The sequence below is a fragment of the Phodopus roborovskii genome, unplaced genomic scaffold (genome assembly GCF_943737965.1).
Source record: "Phodopus roborovskii unplaced genomic scaffold, PHOROB, whole genome shotgun sequence".
In the NCBI taxonomy this organism is placed as follows: Eukaryota; Metazoa; Chordata; class Mammalia; order Rodentia; family Cricetidae; genus Phodopus; species Phodopus roborovskii.
Window position 1 is genome coordinate 15,478,787 of NW_026126485.1, and position 17,807 is coordinate 15,496,593.

Consider the following 17,807-nt stretch of genomic DNA (forward strand, 5'->3'; position numbering starts at 1 on the left):
TCCTCAATTGATTGATCCCCACAGGTTTGTTTGTTTTGTTTTGTTTTGATTTTGAGACAGGGTCTCTCACTGAACCTGAAGCTTGTTAATTCTACCAGACTAGCTGACAAGCAAGCCCCAGGAATCCTCCTATGTTACACTTCCCCGGCACTGGGAATATAGGTACACATGGCTTGTCCAGCTTTTTCACATAGGTGTTGGAGATCAAAATCTGGTCATTCTTATGTGGCATACTTTTTAATGATTAGGCTACCTCTCCAACCTCCCTTCTTTTGCATTCCATTCCAAAGCTTTTAAAAGAGTCCGTCAATCCATAAGAGCAACACTTTAATCAATTAAAAAAAATCTTCTTTGCCCAGTATAAATTATAAGAAAAAATAACACCAAAAAGTATAAGAAATATGGGAATGTTGTAGTTATCATATAGCTTCAACATATCTTTAGTAAAACTGTCTGTACACAATAGAAGTACAAATTGCAGAAAAGAACACCTAAGATGATAAGTCTATGCAACGACCCACTTGATGCAAAGACTTACTATTTAAAATTATGAACTCTCAGAATCCACTTTGCTACAGACTCCACTCACTATACTCAACATTGACTCCAAAGAAGGAAAAACAAAGTAATGTGTTTGAACAAAATCTAGATTCCTTCTCTTGCCAGTAGCTCTCCCATCAGTCATTGCCTGTGCAAACACCCTTGAGCTATCTACTCCTGATGGATTGCTGACAAGTTTATTCATTTTCTTTGTTAAGCACACAGAATTCTGAGGGCTTTGGGAGATATTATCCTGGGATCCTCAGGGAATATATGAAAAAAATAAAGTTTTAAATTTCATGTGTTCTAGCGTGAGATAGGTAACACAGCTCAGAGTAATGGAAGTGGGGAAGTTTCCGGAAAGAATTGACCCTAGACTATGTCATCCACGATACAGTCATACAATTTATTCTCAAAATGGGCAAGTTCACAGTTTATATATTGATGGCTGATAAGCCACTGGGCCAAATATATTTTCTCAGATATGTATTCAGGTCACATTGGTGTGTGTACATGTGAGACAACATGTACAAATTCAGGTGTCATCCACGTTTTGTTTTGTATTATATTTTATTACATTATATTGTTTTGTTTTGATGTATGGTCTCTCACTGGGACTTAAGCTCATTAACAAGTCTTAGAAATCTGTCTGTCTCTACACCAAAGACTTGGATTATAAGCATCTGCAACTATATGAATTTTTCTTTCTTTTTACTTTTTGATTTCATTTTACATTCCAACCACAGTTCTCGCTCCCATCCCTCCTCCAGCCCCCCCTTGCCTCCTCCCACCCCACCTCACCTTCCTCCTAGCCTAACACCCCCCAGTCCACTCCTCCTCGTAGGTAAGAACTCCCATAAGGAGTCAACACAATCTGGCACGATAGGTTGGGGCAGGGCCACGCTCCTCTCCCATGTGTTAACCCCGAGCATGGCATTCCACCATGGAGAGTGGGCTCCAACAAGCTAGCTCACATACTGCGATAATACTGCCACTGAGCATGGCATCCTACCCTAAGGAATGTACTCCAACAAGCTATTTTTTTCTTTATTTTAATCTGGGTTTTGGGGATGGAACTAATGCCCTTGTGTTTGTAAGGCAAGCACTTTACTGACTGATCTGTCTCCCTAGACTTAATATCCTTTTCTATATAAATAATAGCTACTGAGAGCATCTCAGGCTCTGGAATAACTGAAGTGAAGTAGAAGATACTGGAAAAATAACAGAATGACCCTGTTCATAGGAACATACTAGTTCAGGAAGAAACCAGAACAAAGAGGAACATGATCAAGTTCAGGAAACTTCCTGTTGAAGAAAGCTTAGTAAAGCAAAGTGTGTGCCTAGAATCTCATAGCTGAGGAATCAGACCAGCACATTTCTGAAACCCATCAGCCCAAAGTCCAGGTGAATTGATGAGCTTTATGTTTACTGAGAGACCCTGTGTTACAAACCTCTGATTTCCACATGGCATACATGTGCATACACACCTGCCAACACATGTGCACAGACACCCCCACTAACAATTACATATACCACACACAACAAGCAACACACATAGAAAGACAAGGTGAGACCCAGGAGGGAGGAGGGTAAGGCTGTGGATCTCCACCAAGGGAAGGTCTAATATGGTTGGAAGTAGTAGGAAAGAAGGGCATTGGAACATATATCCCCATTCCTTCTTCAAAGAAACCAATTAGAGATGACTAAATTTGTCAATTAAACCCAAAACTGTGGAACCCAGAGCATGGCTGCCAAGTCCTGAAATGCTATGAGGTCACTATGTGGTATGATTCAAATTGTTGCTCCCAATCAATCTTACCCTCAATTTCCTCATCAGCAAAATCGGGATAACCTCTGTGTGACTTGCAAAGCACAGCTAATTAACATTTATGACAAATGAGGAATTATATAACAGGTTATGTAAATGCATAATAGCACCAAGAACCAAGCTGCTTTGCCTGTAGCATTTAACTTGAAAGGAGATCTGAAAATACAAAGGAAAAAAGAGAACCAATAATGGAAAAAGCAAAATAAATAAACAAATGAAAATGCTGTTGAGGACAGAAGTGGGCAAGTGACCCCTTCCCCCCCCCTCCCCTGTCTATAGGTATGGAAATTCTACAATGGCATGTAATTTTATTTATAGACATTGTTCCAAACTCTCATAGTTGATTCTAGACAAGCAATGATGCTAGCATCCATTCCTTGAAAAGATTCATGAAATTAGGCAGTTATAAGTGGTGTGAAAACCCCTTGTAATCCTCCACTGAGGGCATGTCATTGTTGTCTTCATTTAACACCTGAATCTCTTTCATCATGTTTTCCAAATGCTGTCACATGCTAGTTGAGCACTGATATTCAATAATTAGGAAAGGAAAATAAATGTGATACAAAATAAATGTGGTACAAAAAAAATTCAAATGACCTTGAGGAAGTAAAAAAAAAAATGGATGGTTTGAATTCAAGGAATTCTTTTGAGCCTCCTGTCCTACTGTGCCTCACAAATACTCTGTTATTATCACTGTTAACTTCACTCTAAGCAAGGAGAGGAGATGTCTCTCAGAGAGAAACATGGACTCCTCAAGGTCACAGTGGTAGACAAAAGTAGGGAAATTTGCAATCAGAAACAGAAACAGACTTGTATCTCCTATTTTTGCCACAATTCTTTGAATTCTCTCTCTCCCTCTCTCTCTCTCTCTCTCTCTCTCTCTCTCTCTCTCTCTCTCTCTCATTCATATATACACATATATATATATATATATATATATATATATATATCCCAACCCCAACCGTGTGTGTGTGTGTGTGTGTGTGTGTGTGTGTGTGTGTGTGTGGACACAGGACAGAGGTCAACATCAAATATCATTCATCAGGTTTGTTTTTCTGGGACAGTGTGTTTCTCTCATTTGGCCTGAAACTTGCTGATTTGTTGGGCCAGCCAGTAGAGCAATTATCTACCTGTTTCTACCTACTTGGCACTGAGATAACAAGACTGAACCACCATGCTGTTCCATGGGTTCTGGAAATTCAACTCACATCCTCATATCACATGGCAAACATTTACCAAGCTATTTCCCCAGACTACTCTTTGAACATTGAACTTTGATCAGTACAATACTGGTTTTCTCCTATGAAATGTGGGTGCTGAGATTCACACTGTATGATCCTTTGTTTAAAAATATGAAATGCTTCATAAATTTGTGTATCATTCTTGTACAGGAGCCATGCTAATCTCTATATTGTTCCAATTTCTCTAAAGAGAACACCATTGTATTGTTCTTCTTCTCTGTGTGCATCTCCAAAATGGGGAAAAATTCTAGCATGATGCTATCCTGGTTGACAATGAAATAACTGTATATCGTAACAGTTGCAGGTCTTGGAATGCGTTCATAGCAATGATAATAGCTCTGACAAGAATATGTGCATTAGTACAGACATGGAAAGGTATGTGGACAAGTTATCAGCTAGATAAGTCACATTCTCCAAGGAGTTCCATCAGAAAATAAGAATGTGCTTGATTGTGGAAGTAAGTTATCTAGGCATGAAGGTTATTGTGGATTAAATGAGAAATGTCTCCTATAATCTCCTGTATTTGAACACTTGGTCTCCAGTCGATTGTGCTGTTTGGGAGATTATGAAAAAGTTCATTCAGTATAGCTGGAAGGAGTTAGTGGCGTGGATACTGAAAATCTATAGCCTTCTCGTCCCCTTTTCCAGTTCACTCACTCATTCCTGTGTGGTTGAGATGTGATTACTCAGCTTCCTGCTCCTGCAGCTATGCCCTCTTCACTATTATGTAAATCTAGCCCTACTATATATGTTGAATTGGATCATGGTATTTCATTATAGCTACAGAAGTAACTGACACAGTGGTACACACCTATAATCCCAGTGTTCTGGAGGATAAAACAGAGGGATGGCAAGTTCAAGTCTAAACTGGAATACATGGCAGTAACCTGTCACCAGAAACAAGAAAAAAAATGAAAAAAGAAAAAAGAAAGAGAAAGGAAATAATGGAAGGGGGGTGGGAGTAATGAGTCAGGGGAGGAGGGGAGGAAGTAGAGCTGGAGGGAGAAACGAAATCAAAATATTCATGTTTTGGTATAGTTTTAACTATTAGAATGCATAGCTATTAGATGTAACAGCTTTAAAATACTTAGGCAGAAATAAGAAATCTGCATTATTGGGTCAGGGCAAGCCAAACAATCATAAGTTTTATGGAATATATCTCAGAAGTCTATTATTTAAATCTGAATCCCATACTTTCTTGTCATCTTGATATTTTTGACAAGTATGTGTAAGGATTTTTGACAGTAAGGAAGTTTCCAATATATTTTTACTATATAAAATAAATGTAAAGTACATAACTGTGTTTCTAAATTGCTACTGTTTATTTTAAGAAATAAAACATTCATCATCTTAAAACCCTGCACTTCTGAGCACTGATTGCTATGTGCTAGGAGTGAGGGTAGCAGCACAAATTATAGTCGATTCCGCAGCAGAGAGAGAGAATGCAGCTGTTTTTAGTTCTGCTTCTGCAACATCCATGGTGGAATTCAGAATTTACTGAGAGCTAGCTTTTCTCATTTTACTGGCAAAGGAATTATAAGCTTAATTACTCTCAGGGATCTTCTGTAAATTATTTCCATAGATCTAGAGAAAGAAGATGGCAGAAAATAAACATTATCTCTGTGTGTGTGTGTGTGTGTGTGTGTGTGTGTGTGTGAAGAAAAAAAATCACCTCGACTGAACTGTGTTTGCTACCCACACCCAGACCACTTCTGGGGTTCAGAAGGGCAAAGAGACCCTTCCTGATTCTTGCACACATTGCTTATCTCTTGAAAGCACTTTGCTCTTTCTCCTTTCTCCCTGACCAAGCAGGCATGACCCTCACAGTTCCTTTTTCTCTTCATCTCTGCCACTCTAGTGGCATCTGCATGCTTGGAGAGACCTCTGTGATCATGTGATCTTTCACCTTGGCTTCATTCAGTGATGAACATTGGAGCTCCTGGAATAATCATGGAGACAACCGCTAATAAATTAATTCATATTTCTCCCTTGAAAGGAGAACCAGCGGCATAATCATATCTGACATTTATTGACTGTTTGCTCTGCCATTTATTTCATTTAGATCCCTTACATGCACAGTGAGATGGCATTATTCTAAGTACTTGAATGCAGACCTGGCCTGATATGCTAGAAATAACAGCAACTTCCAGCCAAACTCAGGCTGTCTGACCTCAGAGCTCACACTTTTATCCACTTACCACGTTTGCCTTCCATGAGAATGTTGGGGCATGAGGGGAGAATAAGTAGTATAATTGAAACATGGAAGGACTGGAGAAAGGAGGGAGGGAATGAAGAGAGAGAGGGACGAAGGGAGGGAGGAACAAAGAGAGGGAAGGAGGGAGGAACGGAGGGAGGGAAGAAAAAAGAATGGATCAGGAAGGTTGTCAGTTATCCACCACCTTGTCTTTGGTCACCTCAACCAGTGCAATATGAAATATAATGTTTTGACATGTGACTCTCTCCTGGAGTTCAGGCTGACACCCAAACTCATACTTTATATTTGAAGCCTTGATGCCTTAGTCAAGCGCATAGAAGACATCAGCCAGAGTTAATATCAAGTTGTCTTATAAAATTAGCTCGGTTTGAGGAAGCAGTTTAGACTGACAGTGTTCAAAAGGTAGGCAAAGGCTATAGCAGTGAGAGTGAGGTCCTGCCTGGTTCAGAGAGGCCACCTTGATGATCATTTAAAAAGAGCTCTGAAGCTTTTCCAAAAGCAACCCCACTATGGCAATTGTGTGGGAGATGTTTGCATTCTGCAGAGAACCAGCAATCCTGCTGAGGAATTATATGGTTAATGTGCTAGAAAAGCCTTCATAAAATGGCATTTCCTTTTCCAGCTTTGCAGCCTCCCACACCTGTGCTTGCCAGGTTCTTGTATGAACACAATGGCCTCACTGGCACCATAGGATTTCATTGCCAATGAAAAATCAACAAACCATGTCATAACCACCCACCATCTCTTTGAAACCCACCCAACTGTTTGGACATTTCAACCAAGCATAGCATCTCCTTTATGTCACAAGGAAACCAGGTGGCTGCAAAGCAATGGATGGCACACAGCCCATTCTCTTTTGCCACCCTTCCAGTGGTGCTTACTTCCCTTGTACCATCTTGTTCTTTGTTTTCCCTCTACTATGAATACATATGGGAGTGGGATACCTTGCTTTCTACAGGCTCAGTGTTAGATCTAAAAAGACCTTATAATAAATAATAAGCGTTCTTCAACCCTTGTAGCTGACTGAATAGGAAATGGTAGTATAGGGAAATATGTATATAGTAGATAGTATGAGGATGTGTTTGCTTTTTCTGGTTTGCCACTTAGACAAGTTGCTAATCTTTCAGCACTCTGGACAGATCATGGGTTTATTTAGTGAGTTTTTGATTGTTTGGTTTTGTTTTTATTTAGGGTTTTCTTTTTTATTTACATTTGAAACAAGGTTGTTTTACATGTCAATCCCAGTTCCCTCACCCTCCTGTCCTCTGCTATCACCTCACCAAACCCCAGCCCATCCCTTTTCTGCTCCCCAGGGAGGGTGAGGCCTTCCATGGGGAATCTTCAAAGTCTGTCATACATTTAGAAATTTTTCGGTATTTTGTTTTATTTAGTGTCTTTGTCTTTAGAATCCAACACTACAGGACTAAAAATTCTCTCTTATCATCTTGGGCTGCAAAACACTAATGGAGATTTGGTGAAATCTTTAATTAAGCACTAAGTGCTGATGCACAGAATCTGAAAGAAGCTAATGTTTGCACTTAATATTAGCATTTATTTTCTTCTAATGAACATCAAAGTAGGTACACTGCAACACAAAATGGTAAGAGATAAATGGATTCATATTAGAAAAGCAGGAGGCCACTTCTAAGGAACAACAAATGGGTGATGCAGGCTGCAAGGGAAGGAAAACAGTTTAACTTCAAGACAATTTAAGCATTGCTTCTTGGGTTAAGGAGATGGCTTTGTAGGAAAGCATTTGCATGTGGGAGGACTTGAATTCCTAACCCCAGTACCCACATAAAGGCTGGATGCATAGCATGAACATCTGTAATCACAGTGGTCCCACAGCAAGCTCAGAGATGAAGACAGAGAATCCTCAGAAGCTTCCAGGCCAGCTAGCTTGTTGTAAGCTGTGGTGAACATCAGACCATGTCGAGAATGAAGTAGATGCTAAAGACAGACATCCTAGGTTGTATTCTGATCTCTATATGTATATCATGTACATTCAAACAAATAAACATACATACAAGTTTATACATACAGATGTTCTACTTGTTGCTAGGTGCTGAGCACAGGAACAAATAACACAAAAATTTCCAAACAGGAGTTCAGACTGAAAAGTAAGGAAGGGGAAAAATAAGAGACATAACATAACATAACATAATGTAACATAACACCACACAGCAACATAGAGTAAACTGAAGTTTGACAGCAATATCAATTCACAGACAATCTACCATTGATGTGGTGGCTTTGACTACACAGTAAATGAAGAACAGAAGTTATCAAGAAAACAAAACCAAAAAAAAAAAAAATGTGTTAAAGCCTCAGAATCATCATTGGCATTTTCTGTGATTATTTGGTGGTCTGATTTGTATGTACATAGAGTAGATCTTAGTCTGAGCTCTGGAAAGAACTGCTTTTTGAAAGTTTTAACTCAGAAGTCTAATTATAACACAGATATATGAATGCTTGGGGAAAATCTTTTATGTAAATAACTGTCACCTAATATTAGGCTAAACCAGTAAGATAAATATACAGAATGAATGCATCTAAATTTTCAGAACTGAAATGACCCATGGCTTCCTATCTGACAGCATTTCTTATAGCATGTAAGATGTGTCTATATTATTACCATTTAGGTTAACACTATAGAAGCTTTGGAACTTCACAAGTCAACAGCTAATTTGACTTACTAGTGGCAAAAAAAAAGTAAAAGAAAAAGAAACAGTCCTGACAGATGTATCCCATGAAAGCAAAGTGCTGAAAATTAAAGAATGCCTAGGATGTTCCTGTCAGTTCCCATTTTCCTCACAAAGGCCTTCTCAAAGATGAACAATTCCAGGGTGTTCTGCTTATAAATAGGCTACCTCCCAGATGCTGAGCTGAGCCAGAACCCAAGGCTTGCTCTGGGTTTAAAGACTAATGACAATGGTAAGTCAGGCCTGGTTAAAACTGCCCTCACTTACATTAAACCAAAAATTAGCATTCAAGAGACACACAGGGGATAAGAATGAGTAAAAGAAGCTGTCTTCCTAGCTATTCACAAAGAGCCAGAAATGGTCCCACAGTCCAAGAGAAACAACTTGTTTCATTTAGAGCAGTTCAGATCCTCTGGCTGGTTCATCAGAGTAGAAAGATGACTGCCCTTGGACACTCATTAATTACCAGTCTAAGAAATCTACATACATCACAATTACTGACTCCATAGGCTCCTGTGTTAGACCATTCAGTCCCCAGTTTGGAATGATCTTGAGATCTAGATGAAAAAAATAAATCACTAGCAGTTGACCTAGAGGTTTCTCAGTGTGGCCCTATTTCCTGTTCTCTCTCCTTCCTGACTACAGATATAATCTGACTAAACCATTCAACTCTTGTGTGTCTGCCTTGATGGATTATGTACCCTAAAGTTGAAAATCAAAGCAGAAACAAAGAAAATTAACAAACAAAACAAAAACTTCCTTCTAACTGCTTCCTAAATATTTAGTCACAGTAATAAGAAAGGTGGTGAGCACTCAGAGAGGATGAGAGGACTCAATTATCTTCTTCAAAATTAGAACTACTAAATTTCACAGCATCTTACCCAACAGTGACCACAAGAGCTTAATTGATCCCCATCACATTTTAGAATGACATCAGAACACATGACCAGCACCAGCATATCTGAGAATATCCAGACCATTTGTGACCTTACACCATGACAATCTTATCTCAGGCTATTAGGAAGGTATAGATAGACTCCCCCTCCCCCCAGAAAATATGGGAATATCTTATACCAGCAGTAGAGGAGCCAAAATATTCCTATCCCCCCAATACTTAGGAGCATGTCCTCAAACCTTCCCCCTGCTAGTCATTCTATGGAGAGTAAAATCCATGCTGCACTTTAAGCTGCCAGGATGAAATGACATGCAAAGGGAAAATGAGGGCACAGTGCTGAAGGCAAGGGTAAGAGAATAGGGCATGTGGGATATGGGAACAGCAGCCGGAAAGCCAGAGCACAATATGAGACACAACTAGCAAGAGAAACAAAGGGTAGTCAGACAATATTTCACAAATACATTAGGAACAAGACAAAGGAGAATGTAGACCCACTAATTAGTAGGGAGGGAAAACAAATAGCAGATGCATCAGAAGCCCTGAGCTTTTAATACCTATTATGCTCTAGGCTTCACAAAAATGGTTAGCTATCATCAGAAGCTGAATATAAACCACAGTAATGAGTACATGGGGAAGGGAGGGGTGTTAACTGAAAACCAAACAGATTAGTAACTACTTAGTCAAGCTGGATGGTTTCAAATTGGGACGTGACAAAAGTCACAGAAACATGTTAAAAAATAACATTTAAAAAAAGTAGCTTCTCAAATTTGAGTCCCAGTTAAAAGTGTTCCTGAAAGAGAGGGGAAGATATCAAATGGCTGAATAGGAATCAGGATCCTGCTAATGTGAGCAAGAGAATGATAGACATGACTGGAAGTGAGAGTTTGAGTCTCTAGGGGAGAAATTGAAGTATCCTCTACTGTGGGACAGTCCTAGTGAGTTAGAGATGGGAACTGTTGACCCAAAGCAGAGATAGGAAAGACTCTACAGTACTAGAGGCAAGGGTAAGAGAATACAGCATGTGTGATGTGGTAACAACAGCTGGAAAGCCAATATGCAGCAGGTAGACAACCATTTGTATTGAGCTTCTAGGATGTCACATCCAACATCAGGTCTCCACAAAATGTAAAGGACTGCATTAGAGAAGGATAGATGGAAAAGCAACTGTAGATTTTTTAGAAGTGTTCAGGTAGAGTCTAGAAAGATAAGCCAAGGTTTGGGAACTTTTGTTTTATAAGTTAATAATGCTACATCCCTGGTCTAGATCATAGAGCATGCTAAACATGTCATATGTATTTCACATTTTCTGAGGAATGTACCGTGATAATGTACAATTTCTAAGTTCTTCCTTGATACTTCATGGCAATGCTTTGAACAGGCAGAAGCAGAATGCAGGGAGAAACAAGAACAGTTAACATCTTTCTTTCTTTATGTATTTACTTTAAGTGAAGATAGTGTCTGGCTATGTGACCCTGGCTTACCTATTACTCACTGTAGCCTTGGCTTGAATCAAACTCACAACAATCCTCTTGCCTCTGCTCCCCAGTGTTCCCACAGGCCACCATTACATGCTAAGAGTATATATTTATCTGTTCGGTTGCTAACTGTAAAATACAAACTCTATACAACTGCTTACATTTGTTAATATGTTTCATTAATTTACTCCATTGGTGTGTGATTTTGAGGGCTCTATCTTAAAGACAGATCTAGTTTTAAAGACATAAATTCTTTAGAGGTATCTTTGTCAAGGTTCTCCAGAGTGACATAACTTATACTATATGTATAAAAGAAGGGGGATTTATTAAAACAACTTACAAAATGTGGTTCAGCTAACTAAGCAATGGCTATTTATGATTCAGAATATCTAAGAATCCAGTAGTTGTTCAGTCTACAGGGCTGTATGTCTCAGCTAGTCTTCAGTATACACCAGACTCCTAAAGAAAAAAAATTTATGCCAGTAAAGGAATAGACTCGCTAGGGAGGCAAGGGCAAACAAAGAAAGAGCAAAAGATTCCTTTTCCTATGTCCTTAAATAGGCTTCTAGCAGAAGGCCTGGCCCAGATTTGAGGTGGGTCTTCCCATATCAAAAGATCTGGATTAAACATGTATCTTCCCACCTCAAAGAATAGAAGTGGCTTTTCCCACTTCAAACTAAGTAGAAAAACCCTCACAGGTACACCCTCTGTTAGAATCCAGGCATTTGGGCCTACCTCTTGTTAGCTGAAAGGATGTGTCCCCTGGCATTCAGGCAAATACTTTGTCGGCCCAGAGGTTCAACGGGCGTGCTTCACTACACCATGGGCTGTGTGACTATGCCATATGTTGCATGTCTGTGTAAGACTCTTGTGCATGCACAAAGGTTCTGTTTTAAGCAAGCTGCCCCTACCCCTCACCCTCTCTTCACTTACTTTCTCACTTGGTGGATTGCCACTGCTCCATCTTTCACTCCCCACAATAAACTCCCACATGGGTTTGTTGTATTCTGTTACTCATTTCTTGCCACTACCCCACAACAACCCCCCCTGCGCATTCTGGGGTTTTAGTGAATTCCAGATGTAGTCAAGTTAGCAACCAACAAAAGACATCACAAGAGAGATCAAAATTTGAGATCAGCTTGAGCTACAAGAAAGTTCAGCATGGGAATTTGAAAAGAGGACCCTTCCTGGCATGTGAATGTGTGCACCTTTGCCCATGAACCCAACAGAAATTCAGAACTTGGGGCTATGGTCAGGCCTTACTTCACATGAAAATAATATGCACAGACTCTTGTATAAACATGTGGCCAGTAATAAAGTGGAATTGAGATCTGAGGCCCAATGCCATTCATATATTATTACCAAAGGAAACAGTCACGAGAATTGGAAACATTCCTTAACCTTAGCTTTAAGTTGCTTCCAAAGCGATTCCATTTCTGTTAGGTCCCTACAGCTGATTTACTTTCTGTTAAGTCCCTCAGGCTGTCCAAATATCCAAAAATGGGCTGAACCTGGAATCTAGAAAGATTTCTGGAAGTTATATAAAAGTCAGCATTCCTTGGGAACTTGTGAAACCATTACCATCTGCCAAAAGGAGTTGTTTCCCTTACATCTGGCAGGTATGACATGGGGCTCCACTGAGTATCTGTGATTGCACATCAAAGCCAACATTGACCTGTAGGCTCCCTCAGTCCCTACTCACAAGTACTTGTTATACATCTAGAAGCCTCTATGTTTGTTTATATATATATATATATATATGTATATATATATATATATATATAATTTTATATAACAAAGTCCAATTAAATGAAAGCAAACATTTATACACAATATTTGGGAATTTGGGCGTCGTTCTTTCCAAACTACTTCCTGCTGGTAAGGGGCGCTGTCATGGGGGATTCGAAGAAGATTCAGATATCCTAGTTGTAGTCTGTAGGGCTGTTTTGTCCAGCTGTTTGGAATGTAGGATCAGCTTGTACTCTGTTTCAGGCGGTCTGGCGTGATCAAACCACATTAGTCTGGAAGGAATCCACATCTTTTCATTTTCTGTGGAAACAAAAATAGAAATCCTTTTCCCCAGTAACTTGTTCTTCAACTTAAATTTTGGAGTCAAAGCTTTTTTTTTTTTTTTTTTTTAATTTATTATTTTACATGTCGATCCCAGTTCCCTCTCCCTCCCTCCCCTCCAGCCCTCTCTCCCTCCTTCCCTCCCTTTTGCCCTCTCTGCCCCCTCACATGCACTCTAAACACCCTCCCCTCCCAACCACCCACCACAATACCATATGTAGGGGAGTGCCATCCAGTTGGGGTCATGTAGATCTGACAGGTCCTGTGAAGTAGGGACTAGGGCTTCTCTCCTATCTCTAGAATAAGGCAGTTATCCCTCCATGGGGGATATGTTTGCAAAGTCCTTTTGTGCACCAGGGATACATCCTGGCTCCACTGTCTGAGGTCCCTTAGACTGCTCAGACCTTCTGGCTGAGACCCATATTCAGGGGGGTCCGAGTCAGTCCCCTGTTGGCTTCCCAGTTATCAGTCTAGTGAAGCCTCTATGTTTGTATGCTTGTTTTTCCCCACTACAGGCTTCCCTCCTCCAGATTTGTTCTCTTTATAATGGCAAAGTTTTACCCACTGCTCTGACTATTCTCACTAGTCTCCTCTCTCTGTTCTATTTTATATCTCTTGACATCTCACTATCTCCTATCTCTACTGTTCTTCCTGCTTCCCTAGGCCTGGCCACATCCAATGTTTTGGCCATGTTCATTCTATTTCTTTATTTCTCTGCTCTGGGCTGTTCTAGATGCCTCTGGCTGATCTCTCTCATATCTACATAAAAATCTGTTATGTACATTGTTGCCATGAACACAGCACATGCATGCATATATACATATATATATATATACATATATATATATGAAATGAGGGAATATATATGTGTGTGTATATATATATATCTCCAGTGGTGAGATTTATGTTTGATTTTTAAAAGAGGACAAGCATACGGGTTCCCTTTTCTCCACTGCCATTGACACTGTAGTTAGCGGATACATGAACAAGGTTAAGCTTCCATGTAGGAGTCCCCAGAGCCTATCCTCAGTGCCTAACAGCTTGTCTCTACCTCCTTCACCCAAGAGCTTCCACGAGAAGCTTATTGTCATTTATTCAGGACTTTGACCTTTGGTCTTGAAAGGGCTATTTTGGTTTGTTGTTTCCTTCATTTTACCAAGGAAACAATTTATCAAGGCCATAAAGTTAGGTAGTAAGTTGATGTTTTCTTCTTACTGAGTGATTTGAAAGACCAGTCCTACAGACTTTAAGCTCATTGCAAAAATATGTTTTGTCAAACTGGCTCACCAGATTTTACTTCAACTCACAGATAACTAAATTTCCACAATTTGAGATCTATCCACATTTATTTTATGTCTCTTTGTGATCACAAAGTGAATGTGTCAACATGGAAGAGGTGGATTCACTAAGCTTTCTGGGAGAAAGATATAAAGATATATCTAGAAGATATAAAAACTCAAAGGCACCGGTTACCTGGAGAACACAGAGACGGCAGCGCAATGGCTTAGAGAGGTGGCCCTGGGCAGCAGACACTGTTGTGATGACCCACAGTACATCTGTGAACTAATTGACACTGACAATGAACATTACAGAGGATGGCATCCTGTATAACAAATGCTGTCTACATAACAAAAATTCAGTCTCAACCTTCAGGAACTGATTTTTTGAAAATACATGAATATGTTAATTTATCCTCTCCCAATTAGCAGGAGACTAAGAGTGAGAAATTCCACAACATGCCTGACTCCAGCCCACATTTGTACTCCATCCCCATCCATTCTAAGGACTAAGATTGTTACAATGACACCTCACCCTTACAGCTGCAATTGCTTCTTAGCATGTATTGCCAAACAAATGAGCTAAGAAAGCAAGTTGTTCATTTACAAGTCACTGGCTTGAGAGAGAACTAAAGAAAGGAACATTTAATTTTTTTATCTTTAGAAAATAAATTTTCATCCTTAAAATCTTTTCATTATTTTGCTAGTGCTATTTTGATACTACCAGATACCCAGGATCACACTGCATCAGAGGATAGTAATTGAATGAAAACTTGATTTTTATTTCCTTTAATAAAAAGTAGCTCTTATTTTTTTTTTTTAACAAAGTAGCCATAATTACAATTGTCTGAAGAATGTCTTATCAGTCTGAGTGGGACTGAAATAAGCTAGACACACAATAGCACTTCCTGGTCTCTAATTTAAATTTGTATGCTCATTAATGGCAATGTAAATTAGCACTATGGCAATTTTACTCCATGTCATTTGGGGCAGAATCTAACAGTGCAGATGAATAATATATAGCAAGCCTGGCCTGTCTGTAGTCAGAAGAGTGTCTGTACAGTGTTCTTTTTAATAGATGGAGATTCTGCCAGTCTCACTACATCACTGCTTGTTCATAAAACAGTAAGTAGCTATCGTGTTCCTTCCTATACATCGATCTTGAAGATTAGGAAGCTATGCTGTGATCTGAGCTTTCAAGACTTCTTATTTTATCAACTAGAATTTCTAGCAACTTTCATATTTGATCCGTGCTGGGTCACTTTAATCGCTGAAATCACCTCTGTCTCCATGAAAATGCTAGGACATCCCAGCATAAGAATGAAGTGGATGGTATGATGCCTATCCTCTTAGGGGTAATGGCTGGACCCCGATTAATAACATACACTATGACACCTTCATTTTATCTAAGAATTAAGTGACAAATAAGTCTTCAGAGGGAAGACTCACAGACCCAGAGGAAACTGGCCATGTGTAGATTTGAGAAAGCAAAAGGGGCAACCAGTAAGACCAAAAGTCTGTGAGAATAGCCATAGACTAAAGGAGAACAGCTCAGCAAGTCCTGTCTATTCAGGTTATTTTTGGCCTGTCTGTGTATGTTCCTTCCTCCTAAGTACCCTGCAGAACCCCTTCTGTGATGAAGGTCTTCTGATCTGCTCTCAGACAAAGGAGGTCACAGAAGTTCTATAATGCCAGCTCCAACACAGAAACACTAGTATTTTTATATCTTGCTTTTGGTTGAAATGTGTTTCTTTTTCTATGACTTACCTTGGGAAAGAGGCTTTTCTGGTTTCTATTCTCAGAGGAGAATAAATGATGGAAAGAGGAGAGCAGAGAAAGGCAGGAAGACCTTGGTTCTTGGGCCATTTCTGACACATTACAATGTGCTTTAATTCAAAGTATTTGGCAGGCCAAAGTGTCTTCCTCTGTAGTATCATTTTCTGCAAATCAACAATGACAACATTCTCTGCCCCAGAGACTTTGTACAGGCTACAGAGTTCTGCCAGATTCTCCAAACTGTAGCTTACCTGATAATTCACAAGGATTCTCCCTAGAGAGTGGGAAGATATTGTAGAAGCCAAATCATTTCTATGCCCAGGTAAGATACATATGGAGGTCAGAGGATTCAGTGTTCCCCTTCTACCACAATGGTTCTCAACCTTTTTAATACTATAACCCTTCAACAGAGTTCCTCATGTTGTAGTGACCCCAACCACAAAATTATTTCATTTCTGCTTCACAACTGTAGTTTTTCTAATTTAGAATTGTAAATATCTGATATGCAGTATATCTGATATGTTACCCCAAGGGGGTCTTGACCCACGGGCCGAGAACAACTGTTCTAAGATATAGGAAGATATAGGACCACAGAGTATCAGGCTTGGTAGTCAGTACCTTTATTCACTGAGCTATCTTGTTGGCTTTAGGATGACTCTTTATTTGAGTATCTTGATTCCATCTCGCTACAGACAGAAAATAACAAAAGTGATGGTTGGGGATGAGCTCCTTCTCAATTGCTATGCAACTATCACATGTTGATACCTAGTTGGTTACAAAGTGTTTGGACACAGAGGATGCTGAGATGGACAGGCAGTGTAAGAGGGCAGGTTTCTAAAGCAGCCAATACAGCATGCTAGTCATTAAGTCTATTAAAAACTATTTTCAGTGCTCATTTCTCACAGTTCTTTTATTCCAGATGCTAAATAGAATGCTCCTTTTCAATGTCATGTCTTCCAATTACATAGGAGTAAACCAGAGGGTGGACCTACACCTGCAGCTGATAACTACTCATGGCATTTATAATGCAAAATAGCTAATTAAGATGATGGTCAAGTGGTAAGTGTCTGCTGATATTAGCATAGAAAATCAGAGTTGTGTTTCTGTGCTCACACAGCCTTACAGTATCAACAAGGGAACAACAAATATCCAGTCCAATATCAGATCTACCAAAATAACCTAACCATATCTCTAAAGAAAATGTCTTTGGATTGGCATTTTCTTGTGGCCATGCCTCATCTCAGTCTGACCATGATGGAAGATAGTGCTTGTGTGCAAGTCCAGTCATGAGCCAGTGGTCAGCAAGACTAGTCAGAAAGGCTCCAGTATGTTGGAGTACTCCATCCCCTCCTTTGGTATCACAGTTTGTCTTACTGTTTGTGTCTACATGATGAGAAAAAAGGTAAGCATGAGGCTGACAAGACATTAGAAATCCTGAAATGAAGGTATTGGGTGGGAAAATACCCATTTTAAATCATGAATTTCCTGAAGTTGCCTGATGACCAGTGCTGTATAAGATACTCATATTCTTTAAGAAAGATAACTTCTTGCCCATTCTGTACCACCATGAGATGTGCTCAATGGGGGTAGAGTCTGTTTAGTGGCATCTAGTTGGTGCTACTCTAAAATTCCTTCACCACAGATTTCAAAAGTCTTCAGTAATCATTTGTTCCAATGATTTAATTAAAATTTAAGCCACACATCTGTTTGAAAACATATCGACAAAGATAGAGATGCTTGTTCATGGACTAGTGATTGACAGGGGGAACAGATTGACTTGGCGTTTAT

General features: G+C 39.6%; 1 protein-coding gene and 1 non-coding gene across 5 annotated transcripts in view; one reads left to right on the forward strand and one right to left on the reverse strand.

Moving 5' to 3' along the window:
- Positions 1-17,807, forward strand: part of Celf2 (CUGBP Elav-like family member 2) — an 802,630-nt gene that overhangs the window by 38,808 nt on the left and 746,015 nt on the right. The gene's annotated exons all lie outside the window — the stretch shown is intronic.
- Positions 3,715-3,820, reverse strand: LOC127229967 (U6 spliceosomal RNA). The gene has a single exon (XR_007835156.1). It is a non-coding gene; the product is annotated as a U6 spliceosomal RNA (small nuclear RNA).